Source organism: Phocoena sinus, chromosome 14 (assembly GCF_008692025.1).
Source record: "Phocoena sinus isolate mPhoSin1 chromosome 14, mPhoSin1.pri, whole genome shotgun sequence".
In the NCBI taxonomy this organism is placed as follows: Eukaryota; Metazoa; Chordata; class Mammalia; order Artiodactyla; family Phocoenidae; genus Phocoena; species Phocoena sinus.
This window is the reverse complement of record NC_045776.1, coordinates 69,610,635-69,629,096: the sequence shown is the minus strand read 5'-3', so window position 1 is coordinate 69,629,096 and position 18,462 is coordinate 69,610,635. Positions and strand designations below refer to the sequence as shown.

The 18,462-nt window shown below is 52.2% G+C and overlaps 1 protein-coding gene across 7 annotated transcripts in view; it reads right to left on the bottom strand.

Annotated features, from left to right (window-relative positions):
- TPST2 (tyrosylprotein sulfotransferase 2) overlaps positions 1-18,462 on the bottom strand; it is a 56,669-nt gene that overhangs the window by 17,331 nt on the left and 20,876 nt on the right. For 3 of the 7 annotated variants that reach the window (XM_032653823.1, XM_032653826.1, XM_032653825.1), the window contains exon 2: positions 3,224-3,295. The gene's annotated coding sequence lies outside the window, so the exon portion shown is untranslated. Of the gene's footprint in view, positions 1-3,223; positions 3,296-5,168; positions 5,441-8,882; positions 8,996-18,462 lie in introns of those variants that run through there. The other 4 variants (XM_032653820.1, XM_032653822.1, XM_032653821.1 and 1 more) reach the window with 4 other exon arrangements.

Genomic DNA, 18,462 nt, shown 5'->3' with positions numbered 1-18,462 from the left:
TGGGGATGCTCAGACTCGGGGGGTGACGTGCGAACAGGGGGAGGGGATGACTTAGGACATGAATTATGACCCTGGGCCTAGCTCCTCACCCCTCCCAAATGTCACTAATAAAGATGATGAGACCTCAATGCCAATTCTTTAGGTAGGGGCTGGTTTCAAAGAGTAGGGGTCCACCAGCCCAGCCACCCCTTCTCTAGTCACTCAAATGTCAGATCTATCCTCCTCCCCAATTCACCCTCAAGGCCCTTTGATTACGCAACCTCAGCCCAACGCTAAAGGTGCAGACCCAGAGGCTGGACAGACAGCCCACCTCCGACCACCCAGCCCTTCTCTGCCTCACCCCCGCTGTGTTTCAGAACCTTCGTTTCCTCTCTCACCTCTTTCTAGAATCCAAGTGAGGGCCTGAGGTCTCTGGGCATTCAAGGAGTCAGACAGACCTGGGTTCAAATCCCAGCTCTGCCATTTCCTGTGTGGCTGTGTGAGCTTTCGCAACAGACTTCACTTCTCTGAGCCTCATCTGTAAAATGGGTCTAAGAGTGTCCACCTCAAAGGGCTATTATGAACATTAAATGACCCCCTTTAAGAACTTAAGAATGTGCCCGGCACATTGGGAGCATTTGAAAGAATATTAGCCATGATCACTGACTGGTTATTCATTTACCCCGACATTTCATGAGTTCCTACTGTGTGCGGGAGTTGGGCTATGGAGTTAAGAGACACAGCCTCAGCCCCCCGAGTCTACTCATACTGTGGACCCACACTAGGGAGGGGGTGACAGGTTCGACCTGTGTAGGTGAGGGAAGGTTTCCTGTAGGAGGCAGCCCTTGTGCCGAGTTCTAAGCAGTGGACAGGGAAGTTTTGAACAGCCAGGTGGAGAAGAGAGAGAAGGGAGTTCCTGGCAAAGGGAACAGCCAGTGCAAAGTAACAGGCAGGAAAGAGCCCAGCATGCCGGGGGGCTTCAGGTGGCTTGGCGAATGGGACAGGGTCTGAAGGGAAAGGAGTGGGAGGCGGCTTTCTTCTTTGGATGGGAGGTTCACCGGAAACCACTAAAGGACCCGGTTGGCAGCTGGACCAATCCACCCACGAGGGCCTGGGCTGCCTGGGGCCCCTCAGGCCATAGCAAGTGGAAAATAAACATCAAAGCTGAAGAAGCACGCAGCCTCGGGGCCTGGGGTCGAAACTGCTAAGAGGCCCTGGCATTTCCTGGCCATGTGTCTTCGGGAGAGTCACTTCCTCCATCTAAGCCACAGTTTCCTCAGCTACAAAGACGGGTGGGTCCACTGACCTCAAAGGCTGCTGTGAGGATTCTAGAAGCAACTGACAAAGCAAAGATGAGTCTCATCCGGGGGTTGCTGGCTTCTCTGAGCATCAGAAAATAGCTGGGGACCCTCTCCCCAGAAACCTGAGCCTGTCATATGCTGCTGAAGCTGTGAGGATTCTAGAAGCAACTGACAAAGCAAAGATGAGTCTCATCCGGGGGTTGCTGGCTTCTCTGAGCATCAGAAAATAGCTGGGGACCCTCTCCCCAGAAACCTGAGCCTGTCATATGCTGCTGAAACTGCTGGCAGTTAATGTGCACACTGGATTCATGTCTGGCAGGGGAAATCTAATTCCAGGGCTACTTTCAGCGGGGAAGCAGGCTGGACAGGACACAAAGTCCCTCAGAAATCCCTCTATGGAGCTCTCGGCTTCTTTAAATGCTCACTGAAATTCTCCCCTTAGAGAGACCTGAGAGTAGAATTCTGCCAACGATTATTATTTCAGTGTCAAAACCCTGGGGGACTGTCAATCACACTTTAGCTTGAATTAGTACAATCACCTTTTCTTCCTGACACTTGGTGGGGAGTGAGAGACTGAAGCTTTGGGGAACAGATGGCGATGGGGGATGCAGAGAAAGGGAGAAAAGGGGATAATTTGGGAAAGTGGTTTCCAAAAAGGATAGACACAGTGTGCCTGCCCGTGTGTGTGTGTGTGTGTGTGCGTGTGTGTGTGTTGTGTGTGTGTGTGTTTACGTACTCTTCGAGCTTCTGTTTGGGGTTGGAAGTGACTTGGATACTAAATACCAGGGGAAAAGGCCTGGAAGAAGGGATAGACAGAATTTTTTTTAACGTTATCAACTCATGAGTTTTGCTTAATACTGAGCGTTCATCTGGCTACAGCACTTCAAATCAAAGCAGTGAGTTGTGTGTTTTTACATTGACTGAGCACGTCCTCTGCTAAAGCTTATTCCATGCCTCATGTAGCGGGATCCTCTCCGCCACCTCTGGGGTAGGGATGCCTCCTGCCCAGCAAGCAGCTCAGAGAGAAGAGGCAACTTGCCCGAGATGGATGGCATGGCTGGAGTGGCAGGCCTGGGTCAGACCAGGCTGAGGCTGAGCTGTTCACTTTCCTTGGACAGCACCCAGCAAAGGGCTCATCTCAGTCGCCAGGAGAAAACAGCTCAAAGCGGGCAAGTCAGCCGTGAGGAGGAGACTGCACAGACCTGGAGGATGGCTTGAGAAGCAAAGGCAGGGCCACTTGGCAGAGGGAAAGCAGCTGGGAGCCTACGAAGCAGAAGGTGGCCTCCTGACCACCCAGAATCAGAGACTCCGCCCATTCCAGGAAGGGCCAGAGGGCCCAGCCCAGGGACTCCGGCCTGCCCTCCGTCCGCACCACCCTGTTGGACCCTGTCGAGGGAGGTGTCCCGGCATCCTGGCAGTGAGGATGGTGGCTAAGACCCTCAGACTTGGAGTCTTACAGCCCCAGGTTCAAATCCAGCCCCTGCCACTTGCCAGCTGGAGAGCCGGACAAGGGACTTCGCCTCTCTGAGCTTCTGTTTTCTCCTCCAAAAAAAGGGGGGATGATAAGAAGCTTTTCTCAGGGAGCTATTATGAGGTTCAGGGAGCTTTTGTGTGAAGGGCAAAGCAAGCACGCCAAGAACACTGAGGCTGGAAGGTGGCACGCAGAGGGCTGGGTTCTGGCCGTGCTTGAATCTGCCCACTAATGCCGGGTAAGTCCTGCCTGCTCGGGGACTCAGCCTTCTCCCATCACCAGGAGAATCACTTTCCTAAGGGGTGAGGAAGAACAGAGGCCTGCCCTCTCCACGCTGCTGGGATCCAGCTTTGTCTGGATTTCTAACAGAGGAGAGAGCTGCCTGGGGGAGTTTGCTCGGCTGCCCAATCAGGAGGCTGGGGGCTGTTCCTGGAGAAGCCGGGTCTCTGGGGGACCTTCGGGAAGCACTTACCTCCCCTGGACACTCTCATCCCTGGGATCTAGCCCTCGTGGCTGCTTGCTAAGACTCTCCACGGGTTGAGCCCTGCAGAGGCAGAAGAGACGCTGCATTAGGTGCATTAGGGGTGGGTGCTATGGAGAGGGGCTGGGCCCCCTCGGAGGGGCAGAAGGGGATGCTGGGCTTCCCAAGGGTGCCCGACAGTGACTCTGGGAGACGAGCGGCAAGGCAGGGACAGGCCACCTCCGCCCAAGATGTTGAAGCTGGGGTCTAAATTCACTGACTCAGCCAGGGAGTGAACTGGCCCACTTCTCAGGCAGAGGGGTGTCAGCTGAGAACCTGAGCTAAGGCACTGCTGCCTTAGGAAGTAATGGGTCTCTTACAACCGGGCTCTCCCTTCTTCTTGGCCCAGGGACCTTGGGCTTCAGGAAGAGTAAATATAACAAGAAGGAACAACCACCACCACTGTACCACGAATCACCATCTGGAATTGCTGGGTATGGTTGAACAGGCTGTGCACTGCTCAACTCCAAAGGGCACTGCGTACCCAGCCTATGACAAATATGGCGCCCCCTGGAGTTGGACAATGCCGTGCCGCCACTGCCACCTAACACTGACCAAATGCCTGCTGTGAGTGCCTTGTGCCATTTAATCCCCCAACGAGGAAAGTACGATACTCCCAATTTTACAGGTGAGGAAATGACACCAGAGGAAGAGCAACTGACCCGGGGAACCAGGATCGCCATCCACATCTGTGAGACTCTGACGCCCAGCTCTTAACCACTGCATTAAAGGAATGGGCCGTGAACTCATGGGGTCTGGCATGAAGCCTGGCTGATGTGGAACCAAGGAGATTTTGGTGTACATGTCACTACTATGTCCTTACCATTTACTGGGGGAGGGGGTGGGTGGCAGATTTTTAGTCCAATTCTCGCCTTCTCCCATTTTACAGATGTGAGAATTGAGGTTTGGGAGCAAAAATCTCTTCACAGAGTCACAGAGTCTGAGGCTCATCTTCCCTCTGCTTAGTCCCAGCCCAAGAGGTGGGGTGGGGGGGTTTAAGGATGCAGCTCTGGAGTTGGATGATTCCCTGACTAGGTAGATTGTTGTTCTTCCGAGCCTCGGTTTTCCTATGCTGTAAAATGGGCTATTGGGAGGTTTAAACAAGACAATAGCAAATACTCAAAACTCTCAGCAATTATTTTATTTGTGCCATGATGCAAATACATTGGGCGTAGGACCATTTTTGGGGTCCTCTTTCCCTTCCTATTCGCTCTCTCCTTGCCTCCATACAGTTTTTTTTCCTCTCCCTGAAATACCAGGGATTAGTATATCTAACCCCAGGAGGAGAAGGGTTCCCAGACCCTCCTCCTCCTCCCAGCTACAGAATACACAGGCTTGGCATTCCCAGGGCACATGGGTGGCCAGTGAAGAGAAGCCTGGTTCTTGGAATAACAACAACAAACACAATTAGGGACCAGGGCCCTTGAAGCTTTTCCGGAGACGAGATGGCTCAGGCCCAGCTGCCCTCAGGCGGCCCTTGAAATGCCAGAGAGTTCAAGAGGCCTGCCAGGCAGGCAGCTCCCACGGCCCCTTTCAGGGCGGTGAAACGGGGCTGTCAGAGCCTTCAGTCACTCAGAGCTGCAACGCCAAGACTCCGACATGACGCTTTAGCCACAGGTCAGTATTTAAATTTAAATTAAGTAAAATGGGGACCTCCCTGGTGGCGCAGTGGTTAAGAATCCACCTTCCAATGCAGGGGACACGAGTTCGAGCCCTGGTCCAGGAAGATCCCACATGCCACGGAGCAACTAAGCCCGTGCGCCGCAACTACTGAGCCTGCACTCAAGAGCCTGCGAGCCATAACTACTGAGCCCACGTGCCACAACTACTGAAGCCCACGCATCTAGAGCCCATGCTCCACAACAAGAGAAGCCACCGCAATGAGAAGCCCATGCACCTCAATGAAGAGTAGCCCGCGCTCGCCGCAACCAGAGAAAGCCGGTGCACAGCAACGAACACCCAATGCAGCCAAAATAAAATAAAATAATTAAAAATAAATAAATAAAGTAAAATTAAATAAAATTTAAAATCCAGCTCCTCATGGGCACTGGTCACAATTCAACAGCCCAGTGGCCCCCTGGGGGCTACCATACTGGGCAGAGCAGATTTAGGATGGAGTCAACACATGATGGCCCTTGGGCCAAATCCACCCCTCAGCCTGTTTTGTAAGGCCTGCAAGCTAAGAATGACTTTTACATATTTTTTTTTTTTTAAGGGAAAGAGGAGGAAGAGGATGCGGGGCGGGGCTGGGGGAGGGGGAGGGGGAAGCAGCAGCAATAAGAAAAATTCTACGTGTTCCGCAAAACCTGAAATATTTACTATCTGGTCATTTATAGAGAAAGTTTTCAGGCCCCGATCTAGAATATTCCCATCATTCACACAAAGTTCTATTGGACAACGCAGACTTGGAAGACACATGAGAGGCATGGGGAGGGGTCACTGAGCCCTCCTTTTCTTGCAGGAGGAACATCAGCATTTATTAAGCACCACTGCATATTTAACACCTGACCAAGGGAGTTCCACACCGCTACCTCATTTTATCCTCACAATAACTCAATGGCACGGCGGAGGGGGGAGGGGGCGCCTTGGTTCTCCAATTTACGGATGACAAAGCCCCATGGGGGTTCAGGGTAAGCACGACTGTGCTGAAAAGCGAAACCACCAAGTCAACCGAACCAACCGGCAAACACAAACCCCATGTACGAAAAATGAGAAGAGAACAGACTCAAAATGCCACAGGGGTGGTAGGTGATAATATTTTTCTCCTAAAAACACATGGTGTTGGGCTTCCCTGGTGGCGCAGTGGTTAAGAATCCACCTGCCAATGCAGTAGACCTGGGTTCAAGCCCTGGTCTGGGAAGATCCCACATGCGGCGGAGCAACTAAGCCCGTGAGCCACAACTACTGAGCCTGCGCTCTAGAGCCCGCGAACCACACCTGCTGAAGCCTGCGTACCTAAAGCCCGTGCTCCACAACAAGAGAAGCCACCATAATGAGAAGCCCGCGCACCGCAACGAAGAGTAGCCCCCGCTCGCAGCAACTAGAGAAAAGCCCCTGCGCAGCAACAAAAACCCAACGCAGCCAAAAATAAATAAATAAATAAATTTATTTTTTAAAAAAACAAACAAAAAGAACACATGGTGTTGTTATATTACCTTGATCTATATAATAATAAAATGGCTAGTATTTTTTGAATTGTATGCCAGCCATAGTAGGGGGTCAGACTGCTTGGGATCAAATCCTGACTCCACCAGCTACTGGCTGTGTGATCTTGGCAAGTCACTTAACCTCTCTGAGCCTCAGTTTCCTTCTGTACAATGGAGATGACAACAATACCTCCTAGGAGGCTCATGTACGGCCCCAGGGCACTAGAAATGTGGCCAGTGTAAATGTGGGACTAGCCTCATATGAGTATTGGGAAGTATAAATGTTAGAACGTGTTAGAACAGAACCTGGCACATAGCAAGTGTGCCTTACTAAGAGGGAAACCCAGTTTCCAAATCTGGTTCTGTCTTAACAATAACATCCTTTGTCTCCTGTCACGTGGCTCATAGAATGGGGGCAGCAGGAGAGGACGGGAGAGGACTTCGCTCCCTTCCCACTGACCCATGGGCTGCCCTGAACGACCACTGGAAGGAAGGGGTGGGGAGGGGGGCTGGTCAGTCTTCAAGATGCTCTTAGGCCGGATTCATTCATTCCCCGAATGTTTACTGATAACGTACTATGCTTGGAAGTAGATGCTGGAACACCTCAAGGGCGGCACACCAAGGCCTCTGCCCTTAACGGAGACGATGTTCTAGTGGGGATCCAGGAAACCAGCACATCAGATAATCCCGACTGTGATTGTGTAATGCCCTCCGTGGGAGGGGAAGACATGCCCTAAGGGGTCAGACTCATTTGAACTTTCCAATTCTGCATGATTTCTCCAAGCTCAGCAGATCAAGAGGTTCCCAAGAACCTCTTGAGCTTAAGAAGCACCATGGGGTGGCTCAAGAGGAAAGAAGAAAAGCCAGGCTGGAGCGCGGCCTTAGAAATATTAGCTCATACTTACCAAGCACTTTCTGTGCACCAGGTACTGAACTAAGGGTTTTACATATATCACAGAATTTTGTCCTCACTACCCTGTCCATGATCCCATCTGACTCTCCCTTATTAACCATCTTTATTTATTTTTTTTTTTTTGCGGTACGCGGGCCTCTCACTGTTGTGGCCTCTCCCGCCGCGGAGCACAGGCTCCGGATGTGCAGGCTCAGCGGCCATGGCTCACGGGCCCAGCCGCTCCACGGCATGTGGGATCTTCCTGGACCGGGGCACGAACCCGTGTCCCCTGCATCGGTAGGCGGACTCTCAACCACTGCACCACCAGGGAAGCCCCCTTATTAACCATCTCTTTACTGGGGCTCAGAGAAGTAGGTTCACCTGCCCAAGGCCACACAGCTGGTAAGCAGGGAAGTGAAAGGAAAACCCAAATCTTCCTCTCTCTCCATAGCCCATGCTCCTAGATCTCTCCTTCCTGATGAGCTTTGCATTTTTTTTTTTAACCTAAAATGATCAAAGCTGGACCCCCACGTGCCACCCTGCCTCCCTCTCAGAGGCCCAGTTCAGCACCCTGTTGGCACAAGCTCAGGGTAGGGAGTGATGAGGGCGGAGGTTACTTCTTGGCTCTTGTACTCAGAGGCTGGGTGTCCTGCGTCAATCCAGCTCTCCAAGCCTCAGTGTTGCCATCTGAGAAATGGGAGTAACACTTGGGACAAATAGAGTCATGAGGAATTCCACAACTTCATTGTGCCCAGCACGGACGTGCAAAAACGTCAGCACTGAGTATTATGATCACTGTCATCACAGCACGTGGATGAAGACTGGAAGGAACCCGAAGACGAAGAAGCCAGTGGCCCGGTGAGGCGGGGTTGGCAAACTTCTGTGAAGGGCCAGGAAGCCGATGATTTTGGCCCCGTGGGTCAGAGGGTCTGTGACAGCTACCCACTCTGCCTCTGCACCGTGAAAACAGCCAGAAACAGCACATCCAGTAACACACACGGCTGGATTCCAGCGAGACTATTAACGAAGTCAGGCGGCAACCTCGATGCGTCCCTCAGGCCATCGGGCCAGGCCCCTGCTCTGTATGAGCTCTCAGGGGAACTAGGACAAACTCACAAAATGCAAATGTCGTGAGTGTCCGTGGAAGCTGGTGCATATTCGGGTTCTGGGCCCAATCTCAGAAGGCCTAGTGGGAGGACTCAGGCAGCCGGCCTCTGGTGAGAAAAATGGACAACTCGGGAAAATATTTGCTATTTTTTAGAAAAAGAAATGCATGTGTGCACACAGAATCATCCGGTGTCTGGCCTGTTGCCAAGTAAAGATTTAAGCAGAGACTTGTGTGTGCCTGGCACTTTGCTGTGCATTTTGCCTCTAACAACCCGGGGAGTAGGGCGAGGCACGCTTATTAGCCCCGTTTGACAGAGGCGGAAGCTGAGGCTCAGAGAGGTGAAGCGTGCAGCCCGAGGTCACACAGATAGGAACGGTCTGAGCCTGAAGTGGAACCCAGCTCGGTCTGATGCCAGAGGCCAAGCTTTTAACCATCACCCCCAAACCTCTACCCTGCCCAACTCACGGATGGGGGCGATGCCTGTCCAAGGTCGTGCAGCTCCCTGGGGCAGTAACCAGCTCAGCCTCTTGGCTCCCATGTCCCAGCCTTGCCCCCAGCGCCTGGTGCAGCCCTCCCTCTGGGCTTCCTGTTCGGGAACACATGGGCCCCTCCTGATCAAGAGTATAAACAGGAAAAGGCCAGGGTGACCTTGCAAGGCCCGGGCTTCCTTCACCCACGCCACACAACACACACACACACACACACACACACACACACACACACACACACACGACCTGTCTCCATTCCTCTGTCTAGAAGCTTCCAGAAGTAGAGGTTGGGGGGTGGGACGAGCACTGTAGTGGGAGTTGTACACACTGGGCTTGGAGTCCGGTTCTGGTGGTTACCAGCAATGCAGCCTTGGTTGGAGCAGGGGAGGTAAACAGCGATGTTACCTAACTTCTCTGTGCCTCAGTTTTCTCATCTGTGGGTGCTAACGTGAGCGGATGGCGCTCAGAGCTTTGTTACTGTATCACTGTTATTTCTCCCCTTTAAGGTGGTTCGAAACCTCTGCGCGCATCAGAATCACCTGAAATTCTTAAAAGACAGATTCCTGGGTCCTGCCCCCAAATATTCTGATTTGGAAGTTCCCCGACGGAGCCCAGGGATCTGCATTTACCGAGCGCTGCCCCTCCCCCTGAGCTATGAAACACTGTGTGGGGCACTGAATTCAGCATTTGAGGGCTATGTACTGGCCAGGCTCGGGGACTGCAGTGGTCCCAGCATGGAGGCCAAGAGCCGGACAGGCCCAGGTGCAATCTGGGCTCACCCACCCACTAGCTGTGTGACCCTGAGCCAGCAACTTCTCCTTTCTGGGTCTTACTTGCCTCCTCTCCAGAATAAGAGTGCAAAGCGCACCCGCCTGGTGGGCCGTCGTGAGGCTGGCACACAGCGTGAGCTTAAGTGACATCGTTTCTTAGGAGAGACACAGGTCTGCCAGTGAGGAGTGTCAGGGCAACAGACACAGGACAGACAGACAAGCCACCCAGAGGGGGATGGACCCCAGGACAGGGAGCGTGCACATCCGGGTGCTAGAGCTCCCAGGGCCACACCCAACGGTCAGCCGGACGGACCCCGCACAGGGCAGCGTCCAGCACCATCACTGACTCTCCCACAACCCACAGGGAGAAAGCACCTCTCTGATCAGGGCACAAATAAGAAATGCAGACTAGGGAAGCAGCTGCACATGCTCTCAGGGCGGTGCCGGGCAGCGGTAGGACTCGAACCCACGCCCAATGGGGTCTTTGACCTTTCTGCTGCCATGGACCCTGTCAGCCATCTGGTGAAACCTACGGACCCCTTCCCAGAAGAGTGTTTTTAAATGGAATCAATTACGTAAGAGTAAAAGGAAACCATTTACAGTCGAGTCCGGCTAAGAACACACTGATGAAGACGCTGTGATACTGTCACCTATACGCTGCTTGATTAGAGCCATGAATAACCAGATCGAGCGGTGGGCCTCGTAACGACCGTCATTTGCGTGTCGTGACGGGTAGAGGTGTCTGCGGCAACAGGAATATGATATGAAGATACATACGGTTTCTGTTGGTGACCAAGGCCCAACTACTGCTGCTACTATATGACTGCCATTTGTCACCTACACTGAAGCCTGGAGATGTTAATTAGTATAAATAAAGATGTCATTTTTTTTTTCCTATCCAGATTCCCGGGCCCCTGGGAAACAAAGACTGTGACTCGGGGAGCCAAGAGCTGCACCCCTGCCTCAGGAGGGCCTTGGGTCCCATTCCTCCCTCACCCTGCCCATTTCCTCGCTCCACCATCAAACGAGAGCATGGGAAGGGTGTGTACCAGGAAAAGCTCAATGGCATATTCTGGGGTGTGGTTTAGCCGTTTTGATTTTATTTAAAAGATAAAAGACACTTCCCTGGCCGTCCAGTGGTTAAGACTCTGCGCTTCCACTGCAGGGGGCCCAGGTTCGATCCCTGGTCAGGGAACTAAGATCCTACATGCCGTGTGGCACGGGCAAAAAATAAATAAATAAATATTTAAAATAAATAAATAAAAATCAGAGACAATGGAACTATTATGAAAGGCATGTGACATCCACCCATGCTGGCCTCACACGCCAGCACGTGACCCTGGAGAGTAACTCCAGTCAGAAGTGGGTGGAGGACATCAGGGACCGGAGTGGGGGTGACCTTGGCCTCAGACACTGCACACAGGGCCCTGAGGGGAAGCAGAACAAGGCGTGTGCACCTCCATTGCCAGCAGAGGACAGAGTCCCAGGTATGTGGTCAGTCGGCCCGGGTCTACACCTGCCTCCGCTCCAGGCCCCTAGCAGTGTCCTCTCCTCTCCCTGGGCCTCAGTTTCCTCATCTGTAAAATGGGTCCACCAACTCTTACTAGCAAGGCTGCGGCGAGGATTTAAGTGAGATGGAGGCTTAACTGTGAGAAAGCACATAGGGCTGAGGCTGATGCTGTAGCTCTTGGATAAATATGGGTTCCACACGAACATGTGAGACAGAAGTCAGCAATGGGGGGGCAAGAGGGTGGGCAAAGGAGGTTGGCGGGGCCCAGGCTGTAAGTAAGGAGCTTGGCGTTATCCTGGGGGCAGTGGGAAGTGGTGAGTGCTGGTGAGGTTGGGGCTCTGGGGGTGGACACGGCTTTTTCTAGTGTAGGATGGCTTAGTAGACGAGGGCTGGAGGCCAGGTGAGAGGTGCCGGGGGATCCAGGGACCACCTCAAAGGAGAGGAGACGGAGGACAGAGGGAAGAAGGTGGCCAAGAGGCCAAATGCTCTGGGCCAGAGGAGGTGACACAGAGACCCCACTCTAGCCTCAGGCCAGGCAAACTCACAGCCTTTCTTGCCATGGGCCTCACCAGCCTCATCTGCCCAATGGGAGCCGGAAGGGGGAAAGTGGCCAGGGAGTGCCTGGCCACCCAACGGAGAGCGAGAGGTTTGCCTGGCAGGGTCGGGATGATGAGGCTTTGACCGCAAAATTTAAGGGGGTGCCCCCAACTCAGTAATCAAGATCAATAACATTTTAATGCAACGTTTAAAAACGAATGCCCCAAAACAATGACGAACAAAACATCACATTTTTAAATAGGATAAATAATGGCGCTATGCTAAGCTGTATTAGAGCCCGAGGCAAGAGGGAAACAAATCAGTAATGCTGATCCTGTCTTTGTTTAAAATGTGGACACATTGTTCATCATGGATATTTTTTCATCATTTAGATTTTTTTTTTGCTAACGGCTTTACTGAGCTCTAATTCATATATTGTAAATTCACCTAATTAAAGTGTACAATTCAACGGTTTTTCGTGCATTCACAGAGTTGTGCAAACATCACCACGATGAGTTTCAGAATATCTTCAACACCCCACGGAGAAGCCCCGCACTCAAGCTACACCCCCTTCCCCTCCTCCCCCCAGCCCTTGGCAACCACTAATCTATTGGGTTGGCCAGAAAGTTCGTTCTAGTTTTTTCATAACACTTTAGGGAAAAACCCGAACAAACTTTATGGCCAACCCAATACTTTCTGTCTCTATGGATTTGCCTCTTCTGAACATTTCATATAAACGGAATAACATAAAACAGGGTCTTTCGCTTCTTTCCTTTAGCATAATGTTTTCAAGGTTCACCCGTTGGTTTTGACTTTTTTTAATTTGCATTAAAATAGTATTTATCTCGATTGCTGAGCTTTGGGGCACTCACTCCCTTACTAATCTCAGCTCTGGGTCTTGGGATCCCTCCAGACTAAACCCGGGTATCTGCAACCCTAAATTGAGTACACAGTTCTGTTCACACTGTACCCAGGAGCCGGGGAGCTTGGGACACCCCCCAAAACACTCCCGACCTTGACAGCAGAGGCTGCTGGGAGTCCCTGGAGGAAATCCATATGGAGTGGTGGAAATGGGTCCCCACAAAGCCCCACTCCTCCCGGAGTGATTCTGTCTCCACCTGCCCTGAGAAATCCTACTGCAACTTCTGCTTTGAGATGAGCATTTACTGAGCTCTGGCTGTATACGTCATGTGTCACCTCTCCACACACTGGGCTCAGTGGGCAGCCACTTCATTCCCTTTCCTTGGACAGTCACAGCGCACCCACCTCAAAGACACAGGGCATCTGAGAACACGGGAGGTGAGGCACATGGCAGGGAGGCCCAGTGGTTAAGGGCCTGCATGGAGGGCTCGGGAGGGGCTGGGGCCGCATCCGGCTCTGCCAAGGACAGGCCAGGAGACCTGGGCCTGGTTAACGTCAACAGCCTCAGTTTCCTCCTCTGTAAAATGGGGCTGAACTGCCCACCTCAGAGGGTTGCTGTGATGACCACTGAGGCAAGGGCTTAGGGCAGGACCCGACAGGAGGATTTCAGTAAATGTCAGCTCTTAATTTATCATCATCTCTAACTAGACACCCTAGTGTCTAGTTAAATATTCCACGGTACAACGATAACAGACCTGTTATTTTTTACGGATACGACCGTAAAAAAAGGATTCATTACCCTATGGGTCATCTGGGATGTGATGTTAGGTGATAAAAAGGTTATCTGATTCCACTCTGGTAGACATTTATGTTGGGAAAATACTCCAGAAAGGTATACCCTAAACTGCTAACTGGAGCTTCACTAATTTCTCCTTTTTTCCCTCTGGATTTTCTAACTATTCTACAGTGGATGTTTATCAATGGTGTGATGTAAAATAAAAGAATGGAAAAAAGAAATTGGGTGATTTCTAGGTTTGTTGCACAATATTGAGACCTGAAGCCTCAGAAGGTAGAGCTGGCCTTGGAGGAAGCCTGGTGAAAGCCCAGAGAGTCTGGCCAAGGTCACACAGCAAGGTCATGGGGCAGCCAGGCCTGGGCCCAGCTCTCCAGACACCCTGACCCAGGCTCCTCCCTGCTGGCATCATGCTGGTTCATTCTCCTAGTAAGATGAGATAGGCTGGCCTCTTGGTTAAGAGCCTGGCTCTGGAGCCAGGCTGCAGATCCTGGCGGGGCCATGAGCTACGTGACCCTGGGCAAGACGCTTAACTTCTGTGGGCATCAGTTTCCTCCTCTGTACAATGAGAATCAGACTTGCAGCAGTGCCATAGGGCTTTTGTAAGAGTTAAATAAGATAATGCATGAAAAGCATTTTGTACCATGCCTACCAAACAGTAGGTACTCTAGGCCCTATTATTATTATTATTGTTGTTACTATTATTATTACTACCAGTATTAGTATTTGGAATCTAGCAATGTCATAGAGAATCTTTTGTAGGGCATGGAATGCTAACTCGACAGGAAGGAAATTTCGACTTGGGTACTAGGGAGCCATGGCAGGTGTTTGAGCAGGAGAGGAGCAGTATGACTCTGCAGCTGCACAGGGCTGGCAGCCAGCGCCCACTGACAGGGACTGTCTCCACCAAGGTCCTCCATCACAGGCTCCACATCCTTGGCAGTCCTCCCAGAGTTGCTGGGCCAAACCACAGTGCAACTGCCACAGGCTACAGCCCTGCCACCTCCGGCCTTGCCCGCTTCCTGGGTGCCAGTTGGGCTGGTGAACATCAAGCGATCAACAAGCTGGGGGACTTGAAGCAGCCCACACAGCCTCACATGTGATGATCAGGAGGTCCAGATGCCCGGCAGGGAACACAGGGTGGCAGAGGAGAAGTGGCCCCTACATCAGAGCCATGAAGACCGATTTTCAATCAAGCCTAGTTCCTACTTTGCTGTGTGACCTTGGGAAAGTCCCTTCCCATCTCTGAGCTCAAGTTTGCCCATATGGAAAGAAGAGCTTAACTGCTTCATATGCTTAGGGGCTGCCAGAGGGATGCAACACAATAAAACAACGATGGTTTCCTCTGATTGCGCTCCTGCTAGGTGCCAGGCGCTGTGCTGAGCACTTCAGGTGTGTACTCTCACTAAATCCCTGCACTCTAGAAGTGGGTCCCTGGACCATCCCTCTTTTTAAATTTATTTAATTACTCAAGTCACACTTATAACCTCCATATTTAAAAATAATAGAAAAGGCTTAAGTCTCCTTGCAGCAAAATCTCCAGTCTTGTCCTCTTGCCTCATTTCTAAGAGGTAACCGCTGTCTATCAGCTTAGGGAGGAGCCCCCCACACCTGCTTTCTATGAAGTTACAGCCAAAATCACATCTGAATGGAAATCACATAAGGCCTCTCTCCCACCCTCCCTGCCACCCATCCTTTCGTCCTTCCATTCACCCTTCCTCCTTCTAGCCACATACTGTCCTATCACACAGCAGATCTTACCTGGGCCTGATTTTGCCCCTCTGGGGCCAACTGGCGATGTCCGGAGACAGTCTGGGCTGTCACAACTAGGGATCATCTGATGGGTAGAGGCCAGGGATGCTACAATGCCCAGCACCCACCACAAAGAACCATCCAGCCCCAAATGTCGGTAATGCTACTAGGGCTGAGAGGTCCTGGATCACACGTAACCTGAAACTGGCTCGGTTCACTCCACACCAGGTTGGGGAGATCTTCCCATGTCAGCATACTGATTCTGTCATTCAGTAAACACTGCCTGAGCACCTACTGTGCGCCAGGCCCTGTTCTAGCACGGGGCCACATCAGTTAATGACACAGGCAAAGCCCTGGCCATCCTCTCGGGAGACAAGACACATCAATGTGCAGGACCCCAGTGGGTCTCCCTCCCTCTTTTTAATTGCTCCAGAGCATCCCCGGCAGGGATGGCTGACCATTCATTTGGCCAAAGCCTTCCTGATGGACCTTTAGGCTATTTCCATCTTGACGCAACATGCCCTATCACAAAGGGACATGCCTCCTTGTGCTCGTGAGTGAGAGGCACCCCACGGCCTTGATAATGCATCAGCAGGGTTCCCTGGAAGCTTGCTAGTCCCACTCCAGAGGTACAGGATTAGAGTCTGCATTTTACCCAGCCCCCAGGCATCCCCACGCACATTAAAACTTGAGAAGCACGGCTCCACTCTAAGTAGCCACCTAAAAGCAGTTGGCTGGCTTGGGGGCCAGGCATCCTCTACGTTTCAGCAGAAGTGCCTGCCTTCCAAAGACCCTCCTGCCAACGGTCTGCAATTTCCCCGTCTGCACCAACTCTGTATTGTCAGATGTTACTGTTTTTGCCGATTCCTCCCATTTTCCAGATGTGCAGACTGAGGCTAGACAGCCAAACCCCGGGGCTGATGACTTCTAAGGCCTCTGCCATCTCTGGCTTTTAGGATTTGGCCACATCCTGGGCATGTGCCATGCCAGCTTCCCTCCCAAGCACTCTGGCCCTCAGAGAGCAAAGCTGCTTACCTAGCAAAGGAAAACATCCTGCGGGAGAGCAGCTCTGTAGAGGGAAGGGGAGCTTCTGAAAATACCACTGGGGAGGCTGCCCTGTGCCCATTCATGTCCAGTCATCCAGGACAAAGGACCAGCTGGATCCTGGTGCCCACCTGCCCTTTAATGCACAGGAGGTGACGCCAGGACTCTGGGATAAGGGCAAGGATGGGGGAAGGAAAGGGCTCTGGAGCCAAGGAGCTGGTGGGGACCCCAGCTTTGCTCTCACTAGCTGCACGTCAGTTTCCTCTCCTGAAAAATGGGCTCATGCCACTCACTTTGGAGAGCTGCCGAGAGGACTTACGTGCAGATCAGTCACCAAATAGTAGCCGCCATCCGGAGCCCTGCCTTGGGCTGGCACTGCGCTGCTGCACTCAACTTACTACCGCTACACGGCAGTCGGCTGTGTTCAGCATCGCCATCCTCCCCACTTGACAGATGGGGAGGCGGAGGCTCAGAGAGGTGCCGCACCCTGCCCTTCATCACACACTGAGCTATGGCCATGAGAGCGGTGGCCGTGGACCTTATAGGTCAGACTCCTCATAAGAATCCTGCCTCTGTGGTGCCGTGTGACACGGGGCAAGCTGCTTCGCCTCTCCGAGCTTTAGCTGCCAAAGCTGTGAAATGGGAACGCAGTGCAGGGATCGGAGATGGGAAACCTCTGCAAACTGGAGAACGTACAAGGTGTTCCTCCCCCCGGGCTCCATGCTGTCATCCCCAAAAGACCCAGCCCAGGAAGACCCGTCACCTGTCAGCATCTATAATCTCTCCTGTACTCTCTGTACAACGTGGGTGAGGTCAGGCAGAGCCGGTGGCCCGCTGGGAGGGAAAGCTACCTGCTCAGGGTCGCACAACTGGTAAGCAGTGGAGAGCAGGGCCAGGCAGCAAGAGGCGGGGTATCCAACCTGAGCGGGGTGCAGGCAGCAGCCAGCGTAGGGGTGCAGGCCAGGCCGGGGCTGGTGGGTGTCTGGAGCGGTGGCCACCAGGAACAGGTGGACCTGTACCGGCCGAGGTCTCTCCTACCGGCTCTTAGCAGTGAGGCCCCTTTGAAGGACTGGTCAGTCCCAGGACGTGCCCGCTTCTCCCCAAACACTCCTCCTCCCTGGGGGCCCAGCCTGGCCACCTGTTCATGGACTGGCAGTGGACACTACCTGTCTGGGACATCACAGCTTCCCTCTGCAGCCAGAGCTCAGGCCTTCCAGGCTATTCGGCCTCCCTATGGCTGGTCTTGACCTGTTATCTGGAATCTTCTCTCACCACTGTGGCCAGACGGTGTCGCTGCCATGGAAACCTGACCATGTCCCCCCCTGTCTAAACCCTTCCATGAGCCCCCAGCCTCGGCACGACGCTGCAGCCCCTCCCCACGGTTTATAACGGCAACATCCAGTAGAAGTTCAAGGTCAGCCACACTGTGAAAGTCAATTTTCCAGCAGCCACATTAAAAAGGTAAGAAGAAAAAGGTGAACTTAAAAACTTCATAATAGATTTTATTTCACCCAGTATACCCCAAAATATTATTAATCAATATAAAAATGATTAATGAGACAATTTACTTGCTTTCTTAGTACTAATTCTTTGGAATTGGGGCTGTATCTTCTATCGTCAATGCATCTCAATCTGGATGATCAACTTGTCAGTAGAAATACCCAATCTGTAGCTAAAGTTCATAAAATTCACAGATGGAAAAGTACATCCACATCCCCGAATAGTTCTACACATATTTAAAAGTTTGCCAAGAATGGAATGGAGTATCTGTTTTGAAATCTAAATTTAAATTATATTAATAGAAAATTCAGTGCCTCAGCTGCATTAGCCACTTTCGAGGGCTCAACAGCCACACGTGGCTTGTGGCTCCCGAAGCAGACACACAGGTTCAGTCCTTAACTGTCTGGTCCCCACAGCCCTCTCACACCTCCTTTCCAGGCCTGGCCTAGACACGAGTGGAATCTCCAAGCATGCCCTGAGCTCCCATCACCGTGATTCATCCGCATTCTTCCTCGGCATCCCCCATTTCCTTCCAATTCCATTTCCTTCATCCGCGTCCTTCCTAGGCATCCCGCACTTCAAGCCCTCTCGGACATCCACTGCACAAGATCACATTCCCGGTCCCTCTGCTAATCCCCCTTGTAATAATTTCACGTGGCATCGGCATTGGCCATCTAGACGTTCCCCAACCTCACCACTATCGACATTTGGGCCAGGTAATTCTTGTTATGGGGCTGTCCTGTGCATTGTATAGCAGCATCCCTGGCCTCTACTTACTAGATGCCAGTAG